This window comes from Chrysemys picta, chromosome 2 (assembly GCF_011386835.1).
Source record: "Chrysemys picta bellii isolate R12L10 chromosome 2, ASM1138683v2, whole genome shotgun sequence".
In the NCBI taxonomy this organism is placed as follows: domain Eukaryota; kingdom Metazoa; phylum Chordata; order Testudines; family Emydidae; genus Chrysemys; species Chrysemys picta.
In genome coordinates, this window is record NC_088792.1 from 139,465,027 (window position 1) to 139,482,384 (window position 17,358).

Genomic DNA, 17,358 nt, shown 5'->3' on the forward strand with positions numbered 1-17,358 from the left:
CATAAAGAGTGTATTCTTATGAACTGTAGTATTTCTTCAAGCCTGGGAAAAATACCTAGCTTACTTTATCAGTGTGCTCTAGGACTGTAACAATGGCTACTGCTATGTAAGGCATCTGTCTTCTCTTTAAATGGTGTGATTTGGTAAATAATGAATGCTATTGAATTATACTTGTTGAACGGCATATCGTGTTTCACAATGCACCTGTTGTTTATTAATGAGAATTTTTTTGCAAGCGTATGAGAACCTGAAACCAAAATTGATTAAGGACCGGCTACTCACTGGATTTAATTATCCCAAGTGAAAAGTAAAGAACATCGTTTTGTGAAACACAGGCCAAATGCATGTTTTGTAACTCCTTTAATAACCTAGTCTCTCTTCTAAGTTAGGTAACTTTTTTTTTTAATTGAACAGTGCCCTCCTAAAACGTACAATTTATGAACGTAGCGATGGATGTAGGTTTCACGTGGTGCAGAGGTGAAAGGGAAGGCATGATGACTCTTCCCAGGAGAGACTGGATCGCAACAAAAGCACGTTTCTCCCGTCCTTTTAAAAAAAGGTAACTTTTCTGTTGTCACTGCCATTAGTCATTTCCTCTTTATGTGCTCTTTAAACCAGCTTGTTCAGTAAAATTCACTGGGGAGAAGGAGAGAGAAATAAATATTTGAATACTAACAACTCTGGAGAAACTGCTTCTATGTAATATACCAATTAAAGTATACTACCCCCCAAATGGCATCCATTTGATTTGGAAAATGGATCCCCTTGCCAATAACTCACAACACAATTTTGACACCATATCAAATAAGAGAGTTTAAATTTGATACCTTTTATAACTGATGAGAAATTTTCTTAAAGAACTTTTTTCCTTAAATCCTTGGGGCCAAATCCCTCTCTAAAGACCCAGGGGTTGCAGAGGAAATTACACAAATTGTAACATAAGAGTCTGGAGTTCTAGTTCAAAATACAGTATTTTGCTTTTTCTCCATACTCCTAGTATCTCAGGCTGTTTATTAATAACTGTAAGGGCATTAAGCACCCTGCTGATGTTGAGAGGTCCATGAGTCTGACATGACTCTGGCCAGTTTAACACATTTTAGAGTAGGGTGACCAGATAGCAAGTGTGAAAAATCAGGATGGGGTTGGAGGGTAATAGGCACTTATATAAGACGAAGCCCTGAACGTTGGGACTGTTCCTATAAAATCAGGATATATGGTCACCCTATTTTAGAGTAAAATCACTCATCTTTGGCTAAACAGAGTGTGACAGATTGGATCACAGAAACCACCTTGGGGCTGCTAACTGATGTGCCAAGACTACTTCTGCCCCTGCTTTCCCTGCCAGCTTGGGACTCCAGAGCCCTGCCTTGTTGTGCCAGACACGCTTGCCGGCCACAAACACAGACCCAGGTCTGAAGTACATCACACAAACTGCAAGCTTAAGTGAAAGCAATTTACGGAAGTGTTCCTGTCTTTAACACTCAGATGCCCAACTCCCAATGGAGTCCAAACCCCAAATAAATCTGTTTTAACCCTGTATAAAACTTATACGGGGTAAACTCATAAATTGTTCGCCCTCTATAACACTGATAGAAAGATATGCACAGTTGTTTGCCCCCCCCCCCGGGGTTAAATAATAAGTAAAAAGTAATTTTATTAAATACAGAAAGTAGGATTTAAGTGGTTCCAAGTAGTAACCGATAGAACAAAGTGAATTACCAAGCAAAATAAAATATAACACGCAAGTCTATGCCTAATACAGCAAGAAAACTGAATACCGATAAAACCTCACCCTCAGAGGTGTTCCAGTAAGCTTCCTTTTACAGACTAGTCTCCTTCTAGTCTGGGTCCAGCAATCACTCATACTCCCTGTGGTTACTGTCCTTTGTTTCAGTTTCTTCCAGGTATCCTTTGGGGGTGGAGAGGCTATCTCTTGAGCCAGCTGAAGACAAAATGGAGGGGTCTCCCACGGGCTTAAATAGACTTTCTCTTGTGAGTGGAGACCCCCTTCTCTCTCCTATGCAAAGTCCGGCTCCAAGATGGAGTTTTGGAGTCACACGGGCAAGTCACATGTCCATGCACAATTCAGTTTTTACAGGCAGCAGCCATTGCCCACATGCTATCTTGAATGTCTCCAGGAAGACTTCTTATGTGGATTGGAGCCTTCCAAGAGCCATTGTTCGTTAAGTGTTTCTTGATTGGGTTCTTAATTTGCACATTCCTTTCTCAAGAAGCTGGCCAAATGCCTTACTAAGGCTATTTAAAATCAAACAAGTATATAGCCAATATTCATAACTTTGAATATAACAATGACATATGCATACAAATAGGATGAATACATTCAGTAGATCATAATTTTTACATAGATATGTTACATGGCATATGTAGCATAAAACATATTCCAGTTATGTCATAGATACATTCATAAGCATATTTCCATAAAGCCTGATGGGGTGCACCGTCACACAGAGTGCATAGGTTTGTTAATGCATTTGCCTATGATACACTAAAGAGATTTTGGTGTGTAGGGCCATTGTGTGTGTGATGCAGTACTTACAATGTAAATATCAGTTGCATACATATCTGCACTAGCACCCCAGTAACCTTCCTATAAATAACTTCATTTCTGACTTCCATTTTCTCCTCTGTTCAGTATGCCTTTAGGAGGAATATTTTTGAAATACTATGCACATTTACCTGATAACTGCATTTTCCTTTGGTATATATGGTCGAATCCTGTTAACCCTACAAATCATGAGTAGATTTAGGGCCATGTACATGAATGAGCATGCATGTAAGAACTAGTGGTGCTCTGATTTTGTGAAGGCAGGAGTCCCACCTACCAACATTCAAATCACAGTCTGTTCAGAAGTTATGTACTCTTGTGGACATGGTATTTGTCCTACTGAAAAATGACTTGGAGAAACGAACACACGCACGTGTAATGTCTGTGGACCTGATTCTCCGCTTTCTTCTTGTATAATCATTTATGGCTGTGCAAAGCCAATGTAAATTGCTACCACCATTCTGAGTGGACTACTCTGATTTGGCACTTTGCACAAGTATAACTGATGACACAAAATGGAGGGCAAAGGGGAATTGAACCCTATGTTTGCCCATATATATAGATGAGTGTAAATGATGTGCAAGGATTGTAGCAAGGCACTGCAATTCTTCCTCAGTCTCCCCGCTTTACTTTTTCTGATCTCCATGTGAATAAGCATATCTGATCAAAGGTCTCTTATGAAACACCGAGGGCCAAATCTCTTTCAGAAGAGTATTTTTAATTCTGTAATTTTTTCACACTAAAACTAAGCAGTTCACTTTTGTTTCCCTGTCTATCTAATATGCACTCCCACCCCACCCCACTTCAATATCAGATTGAAGGTACAGCAGCAGGGTAACTCGCTGATGCAAGTTTGTTTAATGTCACCCTCTGCAGGGCAATAATGTGAAACTGATCAGACTCAAGTCAGTTGCACTCTGGTTCAGGTGCCACAGGTGAACACATAGGTGTGTTAGCACGAGCAGCAGTGGCCCTAAACACCTAAGAGTGGACACCTCAAAATGTTTGAGAGTGAAGAAAAGCAACATTGGGCTCTTGCAATCAGGCACCAAATGTAACTGTACTGTCTCACCCTCTTTCTTGACAAACTCTGCTGGGCGTTAGGAGACTACTAGTCTGCTTAGTCAACATAGCTGTTCCTGCAGTGTCATTGTACCGAACTCCAACCTTACTTATATTGGAACTGCTGCTTTAACTTGGTGGAAAATCCCTTCTAATTATTAAACATAAGTTTAACCCTAAATTTCAGCACTGGTTACCAATTAACCAACCTCCTTTAACCAAACAGACTGGTTTCAAGGCTCTGCAGTCAATTACATTAATGCAGAAAGGTGTCAAAAAGCCATTTTACATTACAGTATTTTGCCATTTCACTGTACCTAAATTGCAAATGATTGCTCGGTGGAAGAGGTGTGTGTGTATGTGGGTGTGTGTGAGAGAGAGAATATACTGTGATGTCTTCATACTGTCTGAAAAAGATTTAAAGGTTAGTAAGAAATCTCCGTAACTGTACACATTGGAAGCTGTCAGAAGACATTTTTTACAAGTACTGAATTGTTCTTGGTTTACAGGCTTAAAGATATTAAGGGTGGCATTAGTTAAACACTGATTTATGGTAAGACTTTGAATATCGAGATTTGTTACGCTAATACAACCATTTAATCAGTGCATACGAAGAGCGCAGCATTTTTGATCTTGATAAGAACAGCTACTAGGAAACCACAAGCTGTATTCTTGTGAATTTGCAGCTCTTAATCCCGATGCAGGCTCTCTCTCTAGTTTCTATGGTAACTTGTGGATCTATATTCCAATCGCGTTCTCTCGGGCTTGCTGTCCCCAGCGTGAAAGCGAGCCAGCAACACAGTAGGTGTGGATTTCTTGACGCTTTCCATTTTTGGAAATGTACGGGAATGGCATAAACTATTGTATACTGAAAGAGGCAGATTAGCTAGATTGAAAGGACAAATTTGAAAGCGGAAATTTGCATGTCGCACACAGACTGTTGTATTTGAATTTCTACAAAACCCTGGCTCGTCGTTACTCCTGAAATATCGACAATGTATTGTACATAATACTCGAGTGCTATCACTTTAGCGAGATCTTTGGCTTATGCTCACTAACTCTCACCGTCTAGTGTATTTATGTAATTCTTTGTATTACAAAGCGTCCATATCAGGAAAATGGGAACTGCATTACTTTGCTAGCTATGCGCGCCTCTCTAAACAGTGTGATCTATTGATTTGTAGACGATGTGTTTGGAGTGGGGCTGTATATACATATAAGTAGAACCTTCTTACAGACGTCTTCCATTCAACGTGACAGTAAACTAATCAGAAGTCCCTAATAGCCACAGCTTGTACCTTGTGGTACCCAGAAACAATTCATTTTACTACGTTATAAAACAAGTCCCGCTGTATTCGAGTTCACTAGAAGTAGGTCTCCTTGCATATACCCCTGCAGCAAACCTGCTAGTATAGTCTGGTGTACTCAGATATTTATTCTCCTTGCCTCCAAATCTAATATATTAGAAGATAATATTTTGGTTTCCTGCCTTTTAAAGTTCTGGCATACCTGTCAATTCCACTTCGTGACTATGAAGCAGTCAGTCCCCCAGAGGAGATGCCACAGCCACTATTTTAACATTTTGTTCAATGAAACGGGTCCAGATTTACGATGTCCGATTCTTCTTCCCTTTCACTAGATCGCAAGATATACTCATCAACGCTGTAGCTAATCCTATCCCGTTACTTGTATTTACAAACTGTCCTGACTCCCTTTAAGGCGCAGAGGGCGTCAAAGTGCTGCAAATCAAAATATCAAGTGAATAGGTTTTTTTTTTGGGTAGCAATTTCATTGACATGTAGACCCTTAATCAAATAAACAGCTGAGTTAACTGCAAATAAAGTTGTTCCCCTAAACTCTGTGTTTGGGGAAACACTGAAATTCCAGAATGCGTGTGGCATTCATTTTCGTGTGTGTGTGTGTGTGAGGGGGGGGGGTATGATCCGAGGGCAGGATTGCCCTACGGTCTATGCAAGCTCTGAACATGACAAGAACTGCGGTGAGGTCAGACCTTACAGAAACTTGCGATCTCCAGGCTAGCTCGGCAACTGCGGGAGCGATCGAGTCAAATCCTCTCCGTTCTCTTGAGAAACGAGTGGCCTTCGTGGGTTTTAAAGGGCAGACCTGGTCCTTAGCTTGTTAATGGAATACACGTCTGGTTAGAGCTCTCCTCATCTCCCCGTTATGCCCCTCACATCGGGCTTCTTTAATTTCCTCCAGCAAAGGTGACACTTGAGGCAGGCAGCCCGGCTTGCAACTGAACGGACCATCGCGGCTCCCAACACCACAATGCAGCCTCCTGCTACGGTTTGCCGAGCTCCGCCTAACTTTAGGAGGCCGCTGATCTGCGTGTACTCCTGTGAGCTGCTGGCCGGTCTGCCGCACAAGTGCAGTGTGTGGAAGGCTCTTTTGTTGCTGTCTCCAGACGCAAATCCTGTGTTGGAAGTGGCGTGGGAGCTGCGGCTGGTAAGGAACAGCTTCGCCTCGCAAAGGGCACCTGCCTCCCTCCCGCTCTCTCTAGAGAGAGAGACGGGCTGTCAGAGATCTCTTTGGGCAGGAGGAACGGTTCCTCGGATCCAAACAACCCACCGCCAGGATCCTTTCTGGGATTCTATAATTGTACACGAAAAAGAGGGTTATGCACCTTCCCAACAAATCTTCCTCTAGCGTGCAAGCCTGTATTTAAAACCTTGGGTCAGGGCGCCCCCTACGCGTGAGCGTGGGCAAGCACCTCGCCTGGCTACGAGCTTCTTAAATAAATAAGAGTGCGTGTGGCTTTTGAACTGCCCACAGACTGTCACAGAGAGGGGGGGTGGGGTGGGGTGGGGTGGGGTGGGGGAGAGAGAGAGAGAGAGAAATGCAGAGGCAGCAGCAGTAGCAGCGGCGGCGGCATTGCTCCAACAAGCACTAGTCACTCCAGTCCCAGCAAGCGAGCAGGGGAGAGCCACACACCAACTCAGCCCAAGCCAAGCGGGCGCTAGGCTACCTAGGACTCTCCCTGTGACACCAGAGCACACAAACACACAAAGGGGGAGAGAGGAAAATATAAAAAAGGTAAGAAGCAGCGTCTCACTTATGCCATTTCCGTGGCAGACACCACGAGCTTTGCATTTGATTCTTTTCTGTCTAGATCTGTCTCAAATGTGGGGAAAGGATTAATTTTTTTAAACAGCTCCAGTGGAGAAAGCATAGCAGATTTGGAGGTGCTTTAACACTCATCTCTCACCGGGCACGCTGGGAAGGGTTATATTCCTCGAAAGGGAGAGAACGTTTGAATTCATGTGGGGCTCAAAAACGGATTAAAATCCAGTCCTTACATTTAAATGCCTGTTACCACGCTTTGGGGAGTGTGTGTGTGTGAGGGTGGGGGAACAGGGTGTTTGTAATACTGCGTAATTTTTAGTGGCTTGAATTTTCTTAGGAAGGTTGCTTTAAACAACACACCTCCAAACCTACCCATGAAATGAAGCACATAGAGAAGAAAATGCATCCATGTTAAGAACATGGAGGGGGAGGAGGCGAAGAGACACCATAGCGAGATAACATATAGCTGCTACAAGGGCAATGTCCTAGATTTGGAAGGATGGTTTTCTATTTTACCAATGGGGGATTTTGGCTTTTGGAATAGGATGAGTTAGGGAATGTGTTTGATTAAAATATAAATCTTGACGCAAACCCTCACTAACTGGGAGCTAGATCCTTTTAAATGGAAGCTCAGCCAGTTAACCTATTGTGGCTTTTAACAATGTGATTGTTCTTGATTAGGCAATAAAAGAGCTTGCTTATTGCTTTAACAATCACGGGTTTGCTTGAAAATGACAGCATACGCGGCAACAATTTTAATCCCCAGACTTGTCAATGCTTTATGCAAATTTTTGGAGGTTTAGCAGCGTTAGTTCTGTCTGGGCAGCAGCTAACAAACCAGACGTCCCATCAGGGGGAAAAAAGAGAGAGAGAGAGAGAGAGAGAAAAGGACCATCTCCTCTCCTAATGCAGCCTGTATTTCAGTAAATGTGCATGACTCCTAAACGCATTTTCCCCATGAATATGCATCGAATGCTTTCTCTCTACTCCAACAGATCTTTTTTTTTCCCAGTCAAAGCTACGTGTCCATGTATTTTTTTTTTGCCTTATTTTCTCCCTCCATCAACCCCTTATGATGCAGGGAAGGATCACCTCACCACACACACAAAATCTATTTACAATGAGAGACTCTCTCGCAACTAACTTCCAGATGTCTTTATTGTGTTTTTAGTGACTAATCCCAACACACACACACAATCCGTCCGCCACATCTGGTGGGTGTGAATAAGCCCCATGGTATTGGTTCTCTTTGCTAACAGAGCAATACTGCAGTGAAAATGAATGAAACTGTACTGTAATTACCTATTCCTTTGTCTTTGCCTCACGCATGCGCCGGAGAGCAGGGTGTGGAGAGAGGGACAAGTCAGAAAGATCTCTCCATCATTAATCAAGCTCATATCAGAATCAATGGAACAAAGGCATTCAGAGATGTTGCAATATACACATGGAAGCCAGGATGTTAATAGATTTAATCCCCATCACATTCCTCTCCCACGAGCTCAAATAATGTTTTAAAGAGCATAATATTTTGCTAGGATCTTAATTTTTTTAATTGGAGAATTTAAAGGGGGAATAAATTGCACACCCCTCCAATTCCATGTCATTTTTTTTATCCCGGTAACTACGCCATTGTTACACTAAGGAAATTTTTACTGGTTTATTTTTTAATGGTACTAAACCTATGTTTTGGGTGGGGGCAACCTTCTTGCCTCCCAAATTTTGATCAAGAAAAAGTGACCATGAAAAATGAGGTTGGGGTTTTTGCAGAATTCGCTATCATTGCAATGTAAGTCTTCTAGCAAAATGGCCTTTCGAGGTCTGTGCTGCAAATGGGGTAACCATGTTCGGCTGGCATGTCTCTCAATGTTCAGTTTCTTGTGGGAACTGCTGTCTGGCCAGCTCGTAGACAAAGGGGTATTATGTAGCAACACTAATGAGGCAGATCCATTTGTGAGTCCTCGTGGCTGAAGACGATTAAGTGGGTTTAATTTATCTACTGCAGTTAAAATCCACGTTAACGATCTTGTTTTTTTTTTTAAAAAAAGGCCATGCTGTGGGTGAGGGGGACACTTGCTGTGACAGATCCTACCAAGACTCCATCAAGAGGGAGACTCTCGTGGTTTTTAAGGCAGTCTCCTAAAGCACCTCCCTCTATTTTACTGAGATTTCCATGAGACATTTTCTCTCATTCAGATTGTCGCATCTTGGCAGCTGATCTGGTATTTCTCTTTCCACTCTCCTCCGAACAGACTCTTGTCAAGGATTATGATGCAGACTGTGATTGTTTCCTGGTGGAAAACTCTTGGAGGTGGTGCAGATCTTGTAGGCTTTGTAAATTACGACTGTTTAGACGATGTGTCTACAGTTACAGAGCGAGTGGATCTGTATGATTAGCTTCTGCCAAAATGTGTTCTTTGTAGGCGACTCTCCCCCTCCCCTCCCAAAGCCGCAGTCATTCACCAGACCGATCTTGGCTGTGGATTTTATTACCTCTTCTCAAACCTCACTTATGAGCATTGGCTGGAAATCTCACATTCCCAGGCCTTTTGTCCCCAATGGATGATTACCTCGTACTCTTTAATACCATCATTAAGGGCACTTGGGGGGGGGGGGGGCGGGGGGAAGCAGATGCACTGTCCATTATCAGAGCCTTTGAATTTGACTGGAGCCTGTGTACGCCTTGGCGTACAGACGCATGCCAGACACACTACCTGCAGGGCTGAACAGACTTCAGACACGCAGACGATTTTTAAGCACAACTGCTTCCCCCCTTCCACCTCCTCCAACAAAAGCCTCGCAGGAGAAGCAGCAGGAGGCTGGGGGCGTGGGTGGGGGGAGCTGTCAGTGAGGCTGCCGCGTCAGCTGCAGAGATGGAGTTTCCAGTAGAAGTACCTCTACCAGCAGCCTCTGTCAATTGGTTCTGGTGCTTAATATAGAGTGGGAGAAGGAGGGAGGAAAATACAACAATAATAATGAATTAATACAACTGGCTTTAAAAGGAGGTGGGAGTAGGGAGGGAGAAAAGGAACAAAGGTTCTTGCGTTTGCTGTCGTTCTATCGTTTCTTACAGGACAGGAACTTCCTATCAAGGAGATGCTTGATTTTATGATCTTCCTCCCTGCTGGATTAGTGAATGAGCAGTGTGTGTATGTAGGGGTTTCAGTTTCAGAGGGAGAATGTTAGCTACATTCCATGGTCTGGGGGAAAAAAAACCCCAAAACACCCCATGCAGAGACAGGAAAATCATGGTGGTTCTTTCTCTTGGTGTGCCTTAATGTATAAAACAGCTGATTGTGTAATTCAGGGAATTTGTTAGTACATAGCTGCTGGAACTGCACACCACACAGCATTTTTGTATCTAACTGAACCCCTGAGAATATCATAATTGTATCCCATTAAAATAAAATCTAGGTTAAAACATGAGACTATTCAGTTCTGTTTTTTGTGTGCAGTAAGTTTTCTGCCTTTGCTTGTTTTCCTATGGATTTAAACGTGTTTCGTTTAAACAGTGTGCCAGCAAGATAAGTTAAGTGATATGTTATCCCTGTTAACTATTTCTGAAATGAAGATTTCAGTTTTTATCCTCCCACATACCTTGAAAATGTAACCCTGAAATTACATAAGGAGCATGCACTCCTTATGAATTTTGAACCTTCCTAAATCTCCATGAAAATATTTGTGTATAATCACCTTTAAACATGAAGCCACTAGAATAAATTGTATTATCTAACTAATGCTTCATGTATTTGTCCTATCTTCCATTTGTGGATTTTCCCCTAATACAACTAGTCCTGAAAACCTGCAACAGAATGTTCTGTGTGCTGGACAACTTTTAGTCTGAAAAATACCATTCTGTGACTGTAAAACAGAGCCATTTTTTATTGGACACATCTTTACTGAAAACACCAGTATTACAAAAACCTTTCCTGAAGAACTTCCCCATCTCAACTTGTCTTTATCTCTTTAGCAAGATTACTTCCGGCTTAGTGGCTAAATCAGCTGATGAGACAGTTATCAACTATTTATACAATTAAGACTAACATACACTAATCAAACTTGCATTTCATAGGCCCAATATAGATATGTACGCTATCTTTTGATCAGTGTAGTTTCATTGCTCTTTGGATGCTCAATCTTTTGATTTACCTAGAATATTTGTTCTTGTATCCAGTCTCATTACAAATGTATGAGTTTATAGGCATTAATAAATATGAATTAATAAATTAAATAATGTGTGAGAAGTAACATCTAAAAATGAACTGCAGCACCAAATGGCTTAGATTCTTTAATATACTGGAGACTACTCTGGTAACTGATGCAACGATCTTGGCTTTACTGGTCTTATCAGACAAAATTCCTTGAGATGTGCATAATGCTAGTTGCTCAGGTTTATTAGACATTAGAAACATCAGTGTTCATATTACATAATTAATCAGGAAAGCTATATTTTGAAGAAGAGTTAAGACAGGCTCCTAAATCCATATTCATTCTTGGGCATCCATTTGGCCTTGGGGAGCTGGAGCTTGGTTTAGGTCTCTAGATACTACTGTAATTTCTTCTATACTTCCTAAATCTAAAGACTAGATCTTAGTTTCACAAGCAGGAAAATGGGCAATAGTAATTGTTCAGATACAAAGAAGTGATGACTACTTAGTTTTTTCAAAATCATTCTCTCTTCTCTTCCCTGCACAAAAAAGAGAGAGAGGAGGACCATAAAGGACCAAGACAGTTCCAAAGTGTAGATGTGATGGAATAGTTTCTTCCTTGATCAGAGTTTGAGAAACAGAATACTAAGGGGGAGACTCTGACAAGGAATAAGCCAACAAATCAGTGTGAATAGGAGTGAGCCAACAACCAGAGAAGTCGAAGAAGTAATTCCTGAAAGCATTAAAGCCCTGAAAATAGAAACCATATGCAACATAATGGAAGCTTAATGAATTAGGAAATACTTTCAAGACAAAATATTTAAAAAGTTTCTTATGGAGAATGAAAAGAACTTAAGATTCATGTCTAGCCTACAGCATTTTAACATCTTGCTAATCATAACTTTCTTGCTCAAAATAGTGATGCCAACTAAGCATCTTTTTTCAAAATGGAGAAACTTGGTTAGTAGAAACATGTAGATGTTGGTTTTCTGATGTAAAACTCATAACAATTTTAAAAATTGAAACTGATTATATTTGGAAAAATGTGCACTATTCATATATGTAAAGGGATTTGTATAATAATTGGTGATTTGGTAGATTTTGAGAATTGCCCACTTCCCAGAGGATGTCTGTAAAAACTTTTTCAGCACATCAGTAGATATAAAGAGAACTAATTTTCAACATGTGCCATAGTCAGAATTTTCCTGAGAGCAAGATGTGTAGTAATTCCTACCTCAAATATGATTGAATGGACTTTAATTCTGGGGAAACAGTTTTAATAACAAAATCCTTCTGACTTAGATTTGCCTTCTTATCTAAGTACTGTCTTCTGATCTGTTTGGTACACTGCTCTGCAAAATGGACCTAGCTAGCTTGCATACGTATATTATCCAACTTTCTTCTAGGTTGCAGACTGCTGTGTACCTTCACCATAACTGAAAGCCATATGGCACTGTCACTTATATGCTACATAGTTTGAATTTTAAGCTGGAAACATAAGTGTCACATGATTTATGTCAGACTATCCTGCTGATCCTGGGATTTTTCATTTTAGTTGTGTCCACCACATAGGAAGTTGGATATCCTTTTGTAACTAACTCTATGTGAATTTCTCCTCTAGCTATTCAGAGAACAGCACCCATTTGGTGCTGCATACCATGGGCTCTGGCAAAGTGAATTTCAATATTAATTAATTATAGGCATAATCTCAAGGGACTCAGCACTAACATTGAAACTTTTAAATGTAATAAAATAATCAGATTTTCACCTCCCCTCTTCCCTCATTCTACAGGTATCTCATTACAGAATAATTACTTATAATGTGTTAGAATAACAACTATAGTGACTTTACTTGCTCTGAATAGGAGATACTTTAATGCTCCATTGAAGCATAACTCTCAACTACTGGCAAAAGTCAAGTGGCTACAATATAAAACCTGTAAAGTTTCTTTAACAAGGCTTCGTTTTAATGGCAAAAACATGTGCCATCAGCACCAAGTGAAAAATAGAAGTTGCTTTATGTGAAAGTAGTAAATTCAGTGACTAATATCCAGGTTACATTTAAGTAAACCCTAAAATACTCAAAGGGAGGACTCTTTTGGTTGTGTAAGGCCTTATACCTTCACAGAAAATTCTAAATTGACAGTTGTAACTCTTCCTTTTATTTAATTGATGCCTTGATGGAAAAAGTAGAAATAGGGGCCTGTATTCAACATTATATGTTGGAATTACTGACCAGTTTAGAATCAAATTAGTATTCAAACAGCAAGGTGCAATATGTGATCACATTCTAGACAAAGCTAAAATGGCTACAGGGGCACAGAGGGCAAACAAAACAAATCTACAGACACAACAGACTAACAATAACAGGGCTGCTACACATCTCTCCTTACTATTGGATGGACTACTTAGTAAATATGCAGAATGCGATCACCAACTGGAAGGTAGAAATGCAGAGCATTATGAATGGGTAGTCAGCATGTCAGAGACTGAAACCAAATCGCAGCACCCAGATCCATCTCTCTGTCCCAGATACCCAGGAGTGCAAGAGATGTACTTCTTCAAACTCTCAGAAATAATAACACTTCCTCAAAGCAGAGAAGAGTATAATTGTGGGAGAAAGCACAATAGTATAGAGTAAATTGCTACTGAACTGGCAATGGACATTGACCAAAAAAGAGAGGACAAAGCCCAATTCACTATTGTTATTAAGGGCTTTACTGGACAAATGTTTGATGTACTGAGGAATTTCACACAAATACCTCAAAGCAATTTTTTTTGTTTTGCTGACCGGAAAATGTATGCAACTATTGGCAGATGTGTGTGTTAGTTGATTACTGATGTGAATGACTTATTTGCTCCATGTTTGTTCTGAAGGGAGCAAAATTACACTGGATAGGGAGGAAGGAGAGAATGGGCAGAAGGGAAAGCAGTCCCTCTGGGAATCTCACCTTCTCCTAATGTGACTGAGGTAAATGGGGACGACCTAGTTAATAGCTGCTCTAACAGTATGGCTGTGTGTGCAGACTGAAGCTGGCAGGGTAGGGGCATCCTACTTAGAGCAGCATCAGTTAGTTTTGTGCACGCACTCACATCAGAGTAGACATGGCCCATGCTGCCACTGCTGGGAATATGTGCCTGGCTGGGGCATGGGCTAGAGTTTCCTATGGATCTCTGCTTTTTTCTCTTTTTCTTCATGTCTGCCAGCTTACTGGGATGCATTTTCTGTTTTGCTTCAAAGACTGGAAATAAAGATCTTTATACAGCTACTTAGTCTCTGCCATAATCTAAGAGGGAGGATGGAGATGGGAGCATGCTGCTGACTAATCATTAGCAGTGTGCATGCAATCACTTTGGCCGGGACTGTCCTTTCATAGGTTTCTTCACTACCAATGCTGAAAGGGTGGTGATGTGGTGTAGTGCTGCCTTGTGGCATTCTCTCTTTCCTTGGCACATTGCAGAAGCTCTCCTATGATTCTGCACAGAAGCTGCTTGACTAGGTTTGTGGAGAGATGTCTTGGGGCAGTAAAGAGCAGGTCACTGGTCATATTCCATGTTCTCTGTGGACTGGCTAGATTTTGGTGTCAGATTTAATGCAACAGTTAATGGCATTAACACTCTGCCTTCCCTCCATGATTTCATTAACACTCTGCCTTCCCTCCATGAGCACCTCCAGGGGGCCTAGCCAATGGCACCATGGCACTTCCAGAGCCATGTTGCCAGAATGAAGAGCGTGCAGCTGAGCAGTTTGGAGATACAAGTCATCCATGTAGATGACTTATCTCTATGGATCTGGTATTGTCCTTCCTGTGGATATGAGAGTCTGGGAGGCCTGGTCCCATTCTCAGGCCACATTCCTACCTCCAGAAAGATTTCTTCCATATTAAAGGGGCAATTTACAGTTTAGAGATCTCAGTAGGAGCACCCACAAAAAACCTGGAATCTAGCTTGTGTACATTACTTTACCTGTTTAATTCATTCTTATGTAAAGGGCTTCCTGTAAATGCTATCTCTTCCTTCTTAGGATGCAGGAGTTGAGGAACATCACATCATCTCAGAATAGAAAGCTGGAAGATCCAATTTTAAGCCCAATTGCCCCCACCTTAATCGCACTGTCCCAACGAACAATATATTTTTCAGAACTGACGTCAGTAATTGCTGGCAGGCTCAGTCAAGTACTGTAGTTCACTAGAAGGTATTCAAGAGTTCTGTTCATAGAACATTGAATAAAGTCACTAGAATAGCTCCAGAAAATGAACAGCACAGTAGCTTTTTTCATAGGCATTTGAGTAATTATTAGGTTATAGAAAGTTCAGCTGTCAATGCTCTTCTCTAGATGAGTCACGCACTGACAAACAGATATCTAAACAAACTATTGATAGTTATGGAAGGAGAAGTGTGGAGTTCCTCATAGCAACTCAAACTTTGCTGAACTGTGTACAGTATTGACAGAGTCCTTTAAGGCATGACATCTAAGCTCTTGTGGTAATGGGTCACTTCCCGCAGTTGGTAGCTTATTTCCAAGTGCTCAAACTTTGCTGCATAACATGTAAAGGTATTTCTTTGTGTGAACTTCTCTTTTAATAGTACTGTCACCAAGCAATATAGCCAAGCACAAACATCTCCAGGTTAACAAACCACTAGACATTTTTGTAAGGTCTCTCTTGTATAGCTGCTATAACAGCATTGTGGAGTTAGACTTGGGCCCAAATGTTCCCCTCTGTTTGGAGCCAATATGTGGAAGCAGCTCAAAAGTTGGAGGGAAGGAGTGGAGTTTATATTGCATGTTCCTCCACAGCTAGTTGGGAATAAAGTTGGTTATGTGGGCCAAGAAGTTGAATAGCCCTCTAATCACACCCCCCCACCCTCCCCAAGGAAGAAAAAAAATCCCCCAAACAACCTGAATCCTGTAAAAGGACAGGAACTGCAATCCAGAGGAACTCCAGTAAAGAAATACACTGGGGAACCCTGACAGTGTCTCCATAGGCTGATAATAGAAATGTTTCCTTCAGCAGCTTCCCCGAACTTTCTGTAAAGAGCTCTCTTTGGCATGAAAGCTCAGGCTTCCTCCTAGTTAAAGGATAATGTCTTAGGCAAAGTGTGCGCCAGAGTGTCATGCTTCACAAAAATTTGTTCTGTGGTGATATGCCTTGGTCTTCCCACCCACCCAACTACCATATACTTTGTGGCAGAATGGTGATGTTTTTGTACATATGAAGACCAATGCATTTTTATTTAAAATATTCATTGGTCTTCAACAAAACCTAGGTGCCCATGACTTTTTAAAACATTTGAAAAGGCTGGGTGGTTAATCTTGGAGTTACTACTACTAATAAAGAGCTTCATGAAGTCTCTAGCAACTATAAATTCTTCAGGAATGTGTAACCTACTCTCTAAACTCCATAAAACTAAGTAGCTCTTCTTTAAGGAGCTTACGGCAGACATTTTATCAACATGCTGAACAGAGCCCAACAGCAGTTCTGAAAGAAATTGATTGCCTCTGAGTGGTAAGGTTGTAAGTCTGCAGGCTTTGCTGCCAGAGCTTACAATGCCTGCTGGTGCAGCCCATCCTATGGCTCCCTGTGCAAGATGCTGACCACCATGGATGTTACAAGATACTCTGATTTTATCTACAGAGTTCCTTCTCAAAGTCTACACACATTATCGTGATCATGAGAGTAGGGCAAATAACTGATTTTTTTTCAGTTTGTTGGCAATTTCAGAAAAATCAAAAACAATTTGTTCTGGGATAGACCGAACACAAACATATTTTAAATTTTTTTGGCAAATTGAAAAGTTGAGAAATTCATTTTGTGGTGAACAAAACATTTTGTTCAGCTCAAAATGAAACCCTTTTCAAGCTTATTTTACATTTTTTAAAAAAACCTTTAAAATAAAATTAAACAAAATTTCAAAATGAAAAGTTGTTTCATACCAAAAATCAAAATGTGTTTTGTTTTGAAAATGTCAAAGTGAAAAAGTATTGGATTTTTTAAAAAATGAACAGTTCAGTGAAACTTACATGAATTCATGAAATATTCACTGTCACCAAATCTGCTTTAAAAAAAAAAATGTGGTAAGTAAAATTTTGTTGGGCTCCATTGACCACTTCAGAGTCCTTTCAACTCTTGCAGAGCTGAGCCTGTGGACCTTTTCCTGTTCATGTGACGCACTTTGCTACAAATGAAAGAACCACATGTGCCAAAATAGGTCAGGTTTTACTGTCTCCCCACAAGGGTGGGGAGGAGGAGACAGCAGCCAGCAGTTGTGTAGAATGTAATAAGATGTTGTTGTTTATAGTAAACATTTTCTTGTATAACATTAATATACTTGTATATCCATGTGACAGGCAGGGATATGGGATTAGAGCTGTTCATTTATGGAACCTTAATTCTGATTTCATTCCCATTCTAAACTCTAAACAAGAGTTGTTAGATCATAGTAGTTCGTGTGTGTGCGTTAACGTCTAACTCAATTCTCTAGGTTATGATATTGTCAACT

The 17,358-nt window shown here is 40.9% G+C and overlaps 1 protein-coding gene and 1 long non-coding RNA gene across 4 annotated transcripts in view; one reads left to right on the plus strand and one right to left on the minus strand.

Moving 5' to 3' along the window:
• Positions 1-345: 345 nt before the first annotated feature.
• LOC135981505 (uncharacterized) lies at positions 346-5,630 on the minus strand. Its single transcript, XR_010598558.1, has 2 exons — positions 1,793-5,630; positions 346-636 (listed from the first exon to the last, which is right to left on the minus strand). It is a non-coding gene; the product is annotated as an uncharacterized LOC135981505 (long non-coding RNA).
• The window catches only part of BASP1 (brain abundant membrane attached signal protein 1), a 73,186-nt gene continuing 59,785 nt past the window's right edge, over positions 3,958-17,358 (plus strand). Inside the window, exon 1 of one of the 3 annotated variants that reach the window (XM_065584258.1) lies at positions 3,958-4,052. The gene's annotated coding sequence lies outside the window, so the exon portion shown is untranslated. Of the gene's footprint in view, positions 4,053-5,575; positions 6,683-17,358 lie in introns of those variants that run through there. The other 2 variants (XM_005290207.4, XM_065584257.1) reach the window with 2 other exon arrangements.